Genomic DNA, 9,383 nt, shown 5'->3' with positions numbered 1-9,383 from the left:
TTTGCGTATGTTAGCCACCATATATACTTAGTTCTTGCTGCAACTCCACCTCACTACCCTATCCTGCCCATAAGTTTAAATAGTCTTGATATCGCGGGTGTGAGATTGTTGAGTCCTCGTGGCTCACGGATACTTCCAAACAGTTGCAGGTGCCGATGATACCAGTGCAGGTGAAGCAACCCAGCTCAAGTGGGAGCTCGGTGAAGATCGTGTTCGTTGTGTTGTTTCGTTTCCAGTTGATCAGTAGTGGAGCCCAGTTGGGACGATCGGGGATCTTTTGCATTAGGGTTGGTCTTTCTTTATTTTGGTTCCTAGTCAGACCTTGAATGTATTCTGGATGATGTAATGATATATTTATGTATTGTGTGAAGTGGCGATTGTAAGCCAACTCTTTATCCCTTCTTATTCAGTACACGGGATGTGTAAAGATTACCCCTCTTGCGACATGCCTACTATGTGGTTATGCCTCTAAGTCGTGCTCCGACATGTGGGAGATATAGCCGCATCGTGGGTGTTACAAGTTGGTATCACAGCCTTCCCCGACTTAGGAGCCCCCCTGCTTGATCGAATCGCTGGCGTTGTTGAGTCTAGAACAAAATGTTTTGAGTCTTAGGATAATATATATCGGAGAGTAGGATTCTTTTTACTCCTCAGCCCCTTCGTCGCTCTGGTGAGGCTTCCTGACATAGAGTTTTGACTCTTCTCTTCTCAAATTTCACTAATTTTTTTAGGATCACGCGGGTATCTTGGAATCATTTTGATGATTTTGTGATGAGAACATTGTTCTTGGTGCCTCCTGACATTTAGGGGTTGTGGCAGTGTCCCGGGGAGTTGAGCTCTGAGGTGTTGTCGTCACAATTTTATCGTTGCAGTTCTGGAATACCTGAGTTCGCCGACATCGAAAATCTCTTTTATGCAGTTGTTGGTGAGATAACCTCGACGCCACCCAGTACTGGGGAGGGAGTTCGGGAGTATTGCCATAACTCGTATAACGGATGCTTTTCGAAGGTTGAGGTAAACGATTTCTGAAGGTTTCTTGGTTATGTGTTGAAGGATGGATACAGCTGGATGTAGGTATTGTTAGTTTGGGTGAGATATTATGCTTCCCCTGTATCCCCAACACCTGATTGCATAACTAGAAAGTTTCGGGAGTTTATATGTGGGAATTCAAGTATATCGTAGGATATCCTACCAACAGACACATGATATGATATGGGGTCTATCATATGTTTGTTCCGGCTTATTTAGCAAGACAATCCTTTGTTATGTTTTTCAGTTGTGGTATTCGAGTTGCTTCGAAGTCAAGTGTTGATTCCATACCTTTACTAAGCGGTGTTCTCATACTCCTATGTGAATACTAATCCTTCATCATAATTGAGATTGTCATGTCAATCCTTTTCAACCAGCGCAATTCTCATCAAGTGGATCCGATCTTTTCAACATTTGCAAGATTCAATCTCAGCTTTCGTCAATGTTGTTTGTTTCATCCATCCCAAGTTGTCTTTGTTTTTCCCCCCCCCCCACCCTTTCTTTTCTTCAAGGAATCAGATGTCTTAATCAAGTATCATTTTTATGGATGGGAAGTCTCTCCATTCTTTTCCGTCAACATTCTTATTCGGTGATTCTCAAGAGGATACTAATGGAGCCTCAAGTTCACTGATATTCTTTCTTTTTCTTCTTTGGTGGATTCAATTCAAGTTTTTGGTGTTGATCATATCCCTTTTTCCTCGTTTCAAATGCTTTCTCATGCCGGTGCACCTCTTAATCATCCACTTCTTGCTATTCAATTGTTCCGGAGTGCGAAGATATCTCAGAAGATGTTATCTTATTCAATCCGTTCAAGCTATTTCGAGGTTGTTATCTCATTCAAGACATTTAATTCAACCGGCGCAATCTCTCTCCCTTCAAATCTTTTCAACGGTGTTTCTCTTGAGTGCTTCCTAACCCACAGGTCTTTTCCCAGGATCTTACCTGAATCTTCTTATTTTCCCAGAGTTATTCTCAATTCTCTCAAAGTTCGACGTAAGAACGAATTATCATCAGACATATGTATTTCTCCAAGATCTGTCAAATTTTTTTCATCATTGGCTCAACCTTTCTATTCGTCATCCCGGAGTTTCTCAAAAATTCATGGAGGTGTTTCCCGTCGTCATTCTCGGATTTGAAGACCGAAGGAGATTTTTCTCTCTCAATCTTGTCCATTCTCTTGAAGATTCGTGATTCTAGCTTAATGCCATCCTCCCATAATTGTTTTTGATTGTGAGAATTCTTTTCAACTATCCGTAGCAATTCAAGATTCTTTTCAATTTGATTCTCCGAAGGCAACCATTTCGGGTTTATTCATACTCAGCTTTCAGCTTTTATTCTCTAAATCTTGCCGGTGCATCATTCAAGTATTCTATAATCAGTTCGCGATCTCTTCATACTATTGCATCTTGATTCACTCAAGTATCTTCGTCATTTTCAATTATTATGGTGGTCCATTCAAGATTTCTCTTCCTTCGTTATCATATCAATTCATTCGTGCTTTCAAATCCTAATGGTGGTTCATTGAAGTCTTTTCTCAAGTTTGCGCTATATCTATCTTAACCCTTTCTACGAGAATAAGTAGTATGCCAAATATGTTGCTTGTCATAAATTTAAATTGGTGAAGGATATGCATAATGTAATTCTTATTCTTGTTTCATCGAGTAAATTCAATTCCTGCTTTCCGAAGTGGTTCATCATATCACATTCTCGGTTTGAGATGCTTTATCTTTTCTTTTCCAAGAGTTCCAAGCTCTCGCAATTATATCACCATGGAGATTCACCTAAATCATTGCAAGGATTCACCTTGTGTTTTCAACTTCTCTTTCCTTTCATTTGATCATTCTTATATTACCGGAGTTCTTCATGGAGGCTCTACATGATGGTTCATAAATGATTTAATTCCTTCTCGAAGTGTTCATCAAGAATCTTTTCTGAGGAGTTCAAGCATTCTTCGTCTTGCAATCCTGAGTGCAATTCTTTCTAACTTATCTTTTGAGATGGTGTTATGTCTTTCTTGACAATTTTCCCTTCATGTTTCATGATTCAAAAGTTGTCAGGAATGAGATATTTAAATCCATCATTTTCTCCCTTGGAATTATCTTGGTATAGATTTCACCTAATGCCTTCCCTAAGGAATGTTGCCTATTGTGGTGTCTATCAATGATACAAGTTTTTCTCCTATCCTCTCGGCGAAAGGAGTTGTCATCTCCTTGTTGACCTCAATCCAATCCATTGTTTTTCGTTAGTGGCAGAATTTGACCTCAAGTTTTTGAGATGTCTTCTATAATCCCACATCAAGCTTATCCTTTTTGTTGTTTTTTTTTCCAACAACTCCATTATAACCTTTTTGGAAGGGCGCTTTCCAAGCTCATTTGTGATAGAAGCTGGTTTTTTCTTCTCTGTTCTGTTATTCCAATGATCTAACTTCTATTCTTTTCTTCCGGAGGCGTTCTGATGTTTCTCTCTTCGTCACATCATCTTGTTTTGCCAAGATCATGCTATTTCCTTTGCTTATACTTTCAACCGGAGTGTCATATCCTCCATTCAAGCTCTCTCATCTTATGAAGTTTTACCTCCCTTCTCAACCGGAGTCCTGTCTGAAATCGTTCTTGCCCATTGTGCCATTCTTTCAATAGTTCCGGAGGTAGTGTGTTGTTGTTTTCATCAAGTATCTTCTCATCTTGTCAAGTTCATGATTCTAATTCCTTCAATTTACAGTTGGAGTGCTGTCCAAATTATATCATTCTTAATCCTTCTCTATCTTGTTTTAACCGGAGTGCTTTCAATATGTATCTTGCCCTTCAACCTCAAGGTTTTTCGCAATGTTCTTTGTTCCTCTTTTCTAATGGAGTGTTTTCAACTTTGTTCACCTTCGTTGTATTCTTTTCTCGAATCTGTTCAACCTCTCAAGGTTTGTGGTTTCACTCGTTTGTCTAAGAATCAACTTAGTTTTACCTCTCATTTACCTCTTCCGTTTCTCTTCGGTGCCTTCCTAGATCTCAGGATGAGATCCTCTTGTAGTGGCGGAGTGTTGTGACGCCCCGAGACGGATGTGCCAGGTGTCTTCCAGTTATTCGCTGACGTTGCCATGTCATTCGCTTGCGTGTTGCATCTTTTCATGTCATCGTATGCATTGCATCATCATGTTTTCAAAACTTGCATCCCTCCAGGTCTCCCCATTCTCTCTGTTGTTCATTCTGAGTCCAAGCACACTTGCACGCACCTGCGACATGTCCAAATATTACTTTATAAGTGGCCGGAAAATGTTCTCGGAATGGGATGAAAGTTGGCATGCGATGTTTTTTTGTTGTCAGTAGGTCGCCTGCCAAATTTCATCGCATTTGGAGATCGTTTGATGCCCCAACGGATAACTATAGTGACATTATAGTCGGTCAAATCGTCGGACGTTTTCGGTCTCCGGAAACAGTCGCCGGGCTGCATTCCCCCTCTTTACTCTCAGCCCAAGGCCTTCCTCACAGTCCACCACCAGGCCCCGAAACCCCTCCTTGCACAGAGCATAGTCCCCTCTCGCGCGTCCGAAACTTCCCCGAACCCGACCTGGACAGTCGTCACCGATGGGTCCGGATCATCCCCTAACATCTATAAACCATCTTCGTTTTGTTAATTGGGCTCACTAACCTATTTATCCGAGACCATCAGATTTTGATCGGAGGGTCCAAACCTAATCCTATTGTCCCTTTATATCAGTCCAAACCCTAGGATAGGCAATCCCATCAATCATTTCCTCCCCGCCGCCGCAAAAACCTCGACCTTGTCTCCTCTTCGTTTTCCCCTTGGGATCACCAGTGAGCCAATCACGAGACTCATCCTTCCCTGGTCTAGATCCATCTAGCCTCCACCTCCTCCCTTCGATCCATCCTCGTGCCCACTTCCAGACCAAGCAGGAGGCTCGATCCCGAGCGCAGCCACCTGCCCAAACTCCGAGAACCCCACGATCCTACCGGCACCTCCCCTGGATCCCCTCGTCCAGCCATCGCCCCGTGCCCCATGCTCATGCTCGTCTTCCACACACTGATGGGAGAGGAGCTCCCGATCCTTTTGTCCAAGGCGTCCTCGTCGCCGTTGCTCGAGCCTCCTCTGGCAGCCGTCGCCGGCGACCACCCGCAGGACCCCATCATGCCCATCACCTTCCTCCTCCTTTCTCGTTTCCTCCTTCCCGCCTCACTTCTCTCCCATGTTTCTCTTGACAGGCGTCGAGCCATCATGTCCGCCGCCAAGGTCTTGCCAGGAGCGACGTCGCCCGGATACGGCTGTCTCGGCGTCGTCCGCGCCCCTGCCTCACCATGGACGCGCCTCCCCAGCTTGCCGGAGTCCCAGTAGCCCCGCCTGCTCCCCTGCTGTTGCCGCTGTTATGCTATGTCGAAGACGGCGAGCCCCGCCTCATCTGCGCGCCGATCTGTCACGGGTTGCCCTCAGAACGGAGCTCCACCGCCACCTAGCCTCGGATCCGGCCGGTTCCTGTGCGCCCTCGCCCGTGCAAGTCCCTCGTTGCGCCGCCGTCGTCGAGTCCCTGCTGTGGCTCTGCTTTCTGACGAGAACAAGGCGAGGTGCCCGCTTGCCCACTCGGCCGTTCCTTCCCCATCAGCGCTCGCGTTGACTTGCCATCGATGGACTGCAGCGCCAAGGCCCAGCAGTGTTTTTCCCTTTGCCAACTCCTGAGGCCCAGCTCCCGCGCCAAGCCTGCCAGCCTCCGCGGGCCGAAGGCCTCAAAGGCCCAACGTGAGCAGCCCAGATCCATCTATTCCGGCCTGTAGTATTTTTTTCCCTGCGCTACGATTTTTGCATTTATTCTAGTAGAACAGTTTTACAGTTTATCCCCTAGACTTCATTCATTTAATATCTCACTAACCATTCATCGGTTTAAAGCAAACTTTATATGTAAAATGCTTAGAATTGTGTCTAGATTCATAATATGCCACTTTGATGCATGTTTAAAATGTTTAACTTGTGGTTTGCATTAATTTGCTCATATGCCATGTTAAAAATGATTTAATTCATAACTAAATAACCATAGCTCCAAATTTAATAAACTTTATATGTAAATGGGGTTGAAAAATGCCTAGTTTAACATGGTGGCCTTACTTTGCATGTTTAACAACTCTAAAATATGGTTTAAGGCAGAACAGTACCAAATCCATAAATTGCACATGAGGATTTTTCTGGACTTGTTGTTTGTTGTTCTGGCCTCATTTAAACTTGCCTAGATAGGTAGTTATCATTTGCTTCACCTCTTGCCATGTTAATCAACATTTAATATTGTTGGGTACATAAACGAGATCGAACTAAATAACTTGAATGTGGTGTTCCATCAATATGCAACTAGTTGCATATCGAGCTCCACTTAATTTGTAGGATTGCTTGTGCACTTTGCCATGCCATGCTTCATTAAACTGGACATGCATCATACTTGGTTATGCATCATGCTATGATTATGTGATGGTTGTTTACCATGATTGTTTGCTTCTTTCCAGTGTTGCTTCTTCGGGTTAGTTTCGATATCATCGCGTTTGTGAGGATTTTTTTGACTTCCTCCGTTTGTCTTCTGCATGGACTCGTTCTTCTTCCTTGCGGGATCTCAGGCAAGATGACCATACCCTCGAAATCACTTCTATCTTTGCTTGTTAGTTGCTCGATCTGTTGCTATGCCGCGATACCTACCACTTGCTATATCATGCCTCCCATATTGCCATGTCAAGCCTCTAACCCACCTTGTCCTGGCAAACTGTTGTTTGGCTAGGTTACCGCTTTGCTCAGCCTCTCTTATAGTGTCGCTAGTTCCAGGTGCAGGTGGAGTTTGTTCCTTGTTGGAACATGTTTATTGTTAGGATATCATTATTATATCTAGTTTACTTTGATGCACCTATATACTTGGTAAAGGGTGGAAGGCTTGGCCTTATGCCTGGTGTTTTGTTCCACTCTTGCCGCCCTAGTTTCCATCATACCGGTGTTATGTTCCTTGATTTTGCGTTCCTTACGCGGTTGGGTTATAATGGGAAACCCTTGATAGTTCGCCTTGAATAAAACTCCTCCAGCAAGGCCCAACCTTGGTTTTACCATTTGCCACCTAAGCCTTTTTCCCTTGGGTTCTGCAGACCCAAGGGTCATCTTTATTTTAAACCCCCCGGGCAGTGCTCCTCTGAGTGTTGGTCCAACCTAGAGCCCCTTGCAGCGCCACCTCGGGAAAACTTGAGGGTTGGTTTTAGTTGTACAGACTGCTCATCCGGTGTGCCCTGAGAATGAGATATGTGCAGCTCCTATCGGGATTTGTCGGCACATTCGGGCGGCTTTGCTGGTCTTGTTTTTCCATTGTTGAAATGTCTTCTAACCGGGATTCCGAGTCTGGTCGGGTCTTCCTGGGAGAAGGAATATCCTTCGTTGACCGTGAGAGCTTCTGATGGGCTAAGTTGGGACACCCCTGCAGGGTTTTGAACTTTCGAAAGCCGTGCCCACGGTTATGGGCAGATGGGAATTTGTTAATGTCCGTTTGTAGAAAACTTGACACTTAACTTAATTAAAATGCATCAACCGCGTATGTAGCGGTGATAGTCTCTTTCCGGCGGAGTCCGGGAAGTGAACACGGTTTTTGGTGTTATGCTTGAAACTAAGTAGTCTCAGGATCACTTCTTGATCACTTCTAGTTCACGACCGTTGCATTGCTTCTCTTCTCGCTCTTATTTGCATATGTTAGCCATCATATATGCTTAGTGCTTGCTGCAGATCCACCTCACTACCCTATCCTACCCATAAGCTTAAATAGTCTTGATCTCGCGGGTGTGAGATTGCTGAGTCCTCGTGGCTCACAGATACTTCCAAACAGTTGCAGGTGCCGATGATACCAGTGCAGGTGAAGCAACCCAGCTCAAGTGGGAGCTCGGTGAAGATCGTGTTCATTGTGTTGTTTTGTTTCCAGTTGATTAGTACTGGAGCCCAGTCGGGGCGATCAGGGATCTTTTGCATTAGGGGTGTTCTTTCTTTATTTTGGTTCCGTAGTGGGACCTTGAATGTATTCTGGATGATGTAATGCTATATTTATGTATTGTGTGAAGTGGCGATTGTAAGCCAACTCTTTATCCCTTCTTATTCAGTACATGGGATGTGTAAAGATTACCCCTCTTACGACATGCCTACTATGAGGTTATGCCTCTAAGTCGTTCTCCGACACGTGGGAGATATAGCCGCATCGTGGGTGTTACACGTTGTCTCAGCAACTGCCCGACTGTCAAAAGGCTGGTGTACACAGCGCTTGCCTTCATTTCTTCCTTTCGCCTTGCTCCAGATCCCCTTTCTTGCTCCCCGCTTCCTAAATCTCCAGATCTACTCCCATTCCCTTCCGCATTAGCGACCAATGGCGCCCCGGAGGGTCAAGCCTGCCTTGTCCCCGGCTTGGTACAAGCCAGCTCTCGACGTGCCCAACGTCTCGGAGAAGAACCTCGCCGCCACGTGCTTGCTGACGGTGGGGGAAAGCAATGAGAAGGGGAAGACTAAGCTCCGGCCAGGCTGCGACGTGTCGGAGCCTGAGGGAAGCACCTTCTTCCCCTTCTTGACGAGCAGCATCGTCGCAGGCCTGGTTCCCCTCTTCTCTGACTTCTTCTATGAGGTCCTTGGCCACTACAGGCTACAGGCACTACATCTTCATCCCAACTCTATCCTTCTCTTGTCGATCTTCGCCTACTACTGCGAGGCGTACCTTGGCGTGATGCCGTCCGTGGCTTTGCTGCGCCACTTCTTCCTCCGCATCAACGAGGGTGATACCTCTGGGTGTCCCAATTTCATCGCGGCTGGCAAGGCCAACTCAATCTCGAAGACTGGGAAGAAGGCCGATGACTTCAGGAGCAAGTGGGCCATGATGGACGCCAAGTGCGTCCACCCACGCTTGATGCTGCCAACGGAGATGCCCTAGTCTGACAAGGGGTGGTCTTGCACGAAGCTCGCTGATGAGCGGGCGACGCTGGTGCTGGAGCAGATGAACACCGACCTGAAGCCGGGCAACGCGAAGGCGGCAAAGGTGACAGGGGCCATGCTCCTGAGGGAATTCCTGATGCTGCACGTAGCCCCGCTTCAGGCGCGTACTCGCCCCTTGTGGGAGCTTGGGGACGAAGAGGACAAGGTTCACCTGAGCCAAGAGCCTTGTCCGACGGTGAGCTGGCTGTGGTTCTCCGCCTCCTGGTCGAGGATGACCAGGAGTACCCGCCGAGTGTCTTCACCCCCTTGTTCTACCGCAAGGATGGGGCGCAGGTCATGGCCACCAGGCCAACCTTTGACGGGCACGGGCTGGTGCCGCCGGTGCCCACCGATGCCCCTGCGGCGCCAACGCTGGTGGAGCTGTCTTCTGG

This window comes from Triticum urartu, chromosome 7, assembly GCF_003073215.2.
Source record: "Triticum urartu cultivar G1812 chromosome 7, Tu2.1, whole genome shotgun sequence".
Classification (NCBI taxonomy): domain Eukaryota; kingdom Viridiplantae; phylum Streptophyta; class Magnoliopsida; order Poales; family Poaceae; genus Triticum; species Triticum urartu.
The sequence above is the reverse complement of the archived record's forward strand: the minus strand, read 5'-3'. Positions refer to the sequence as shown.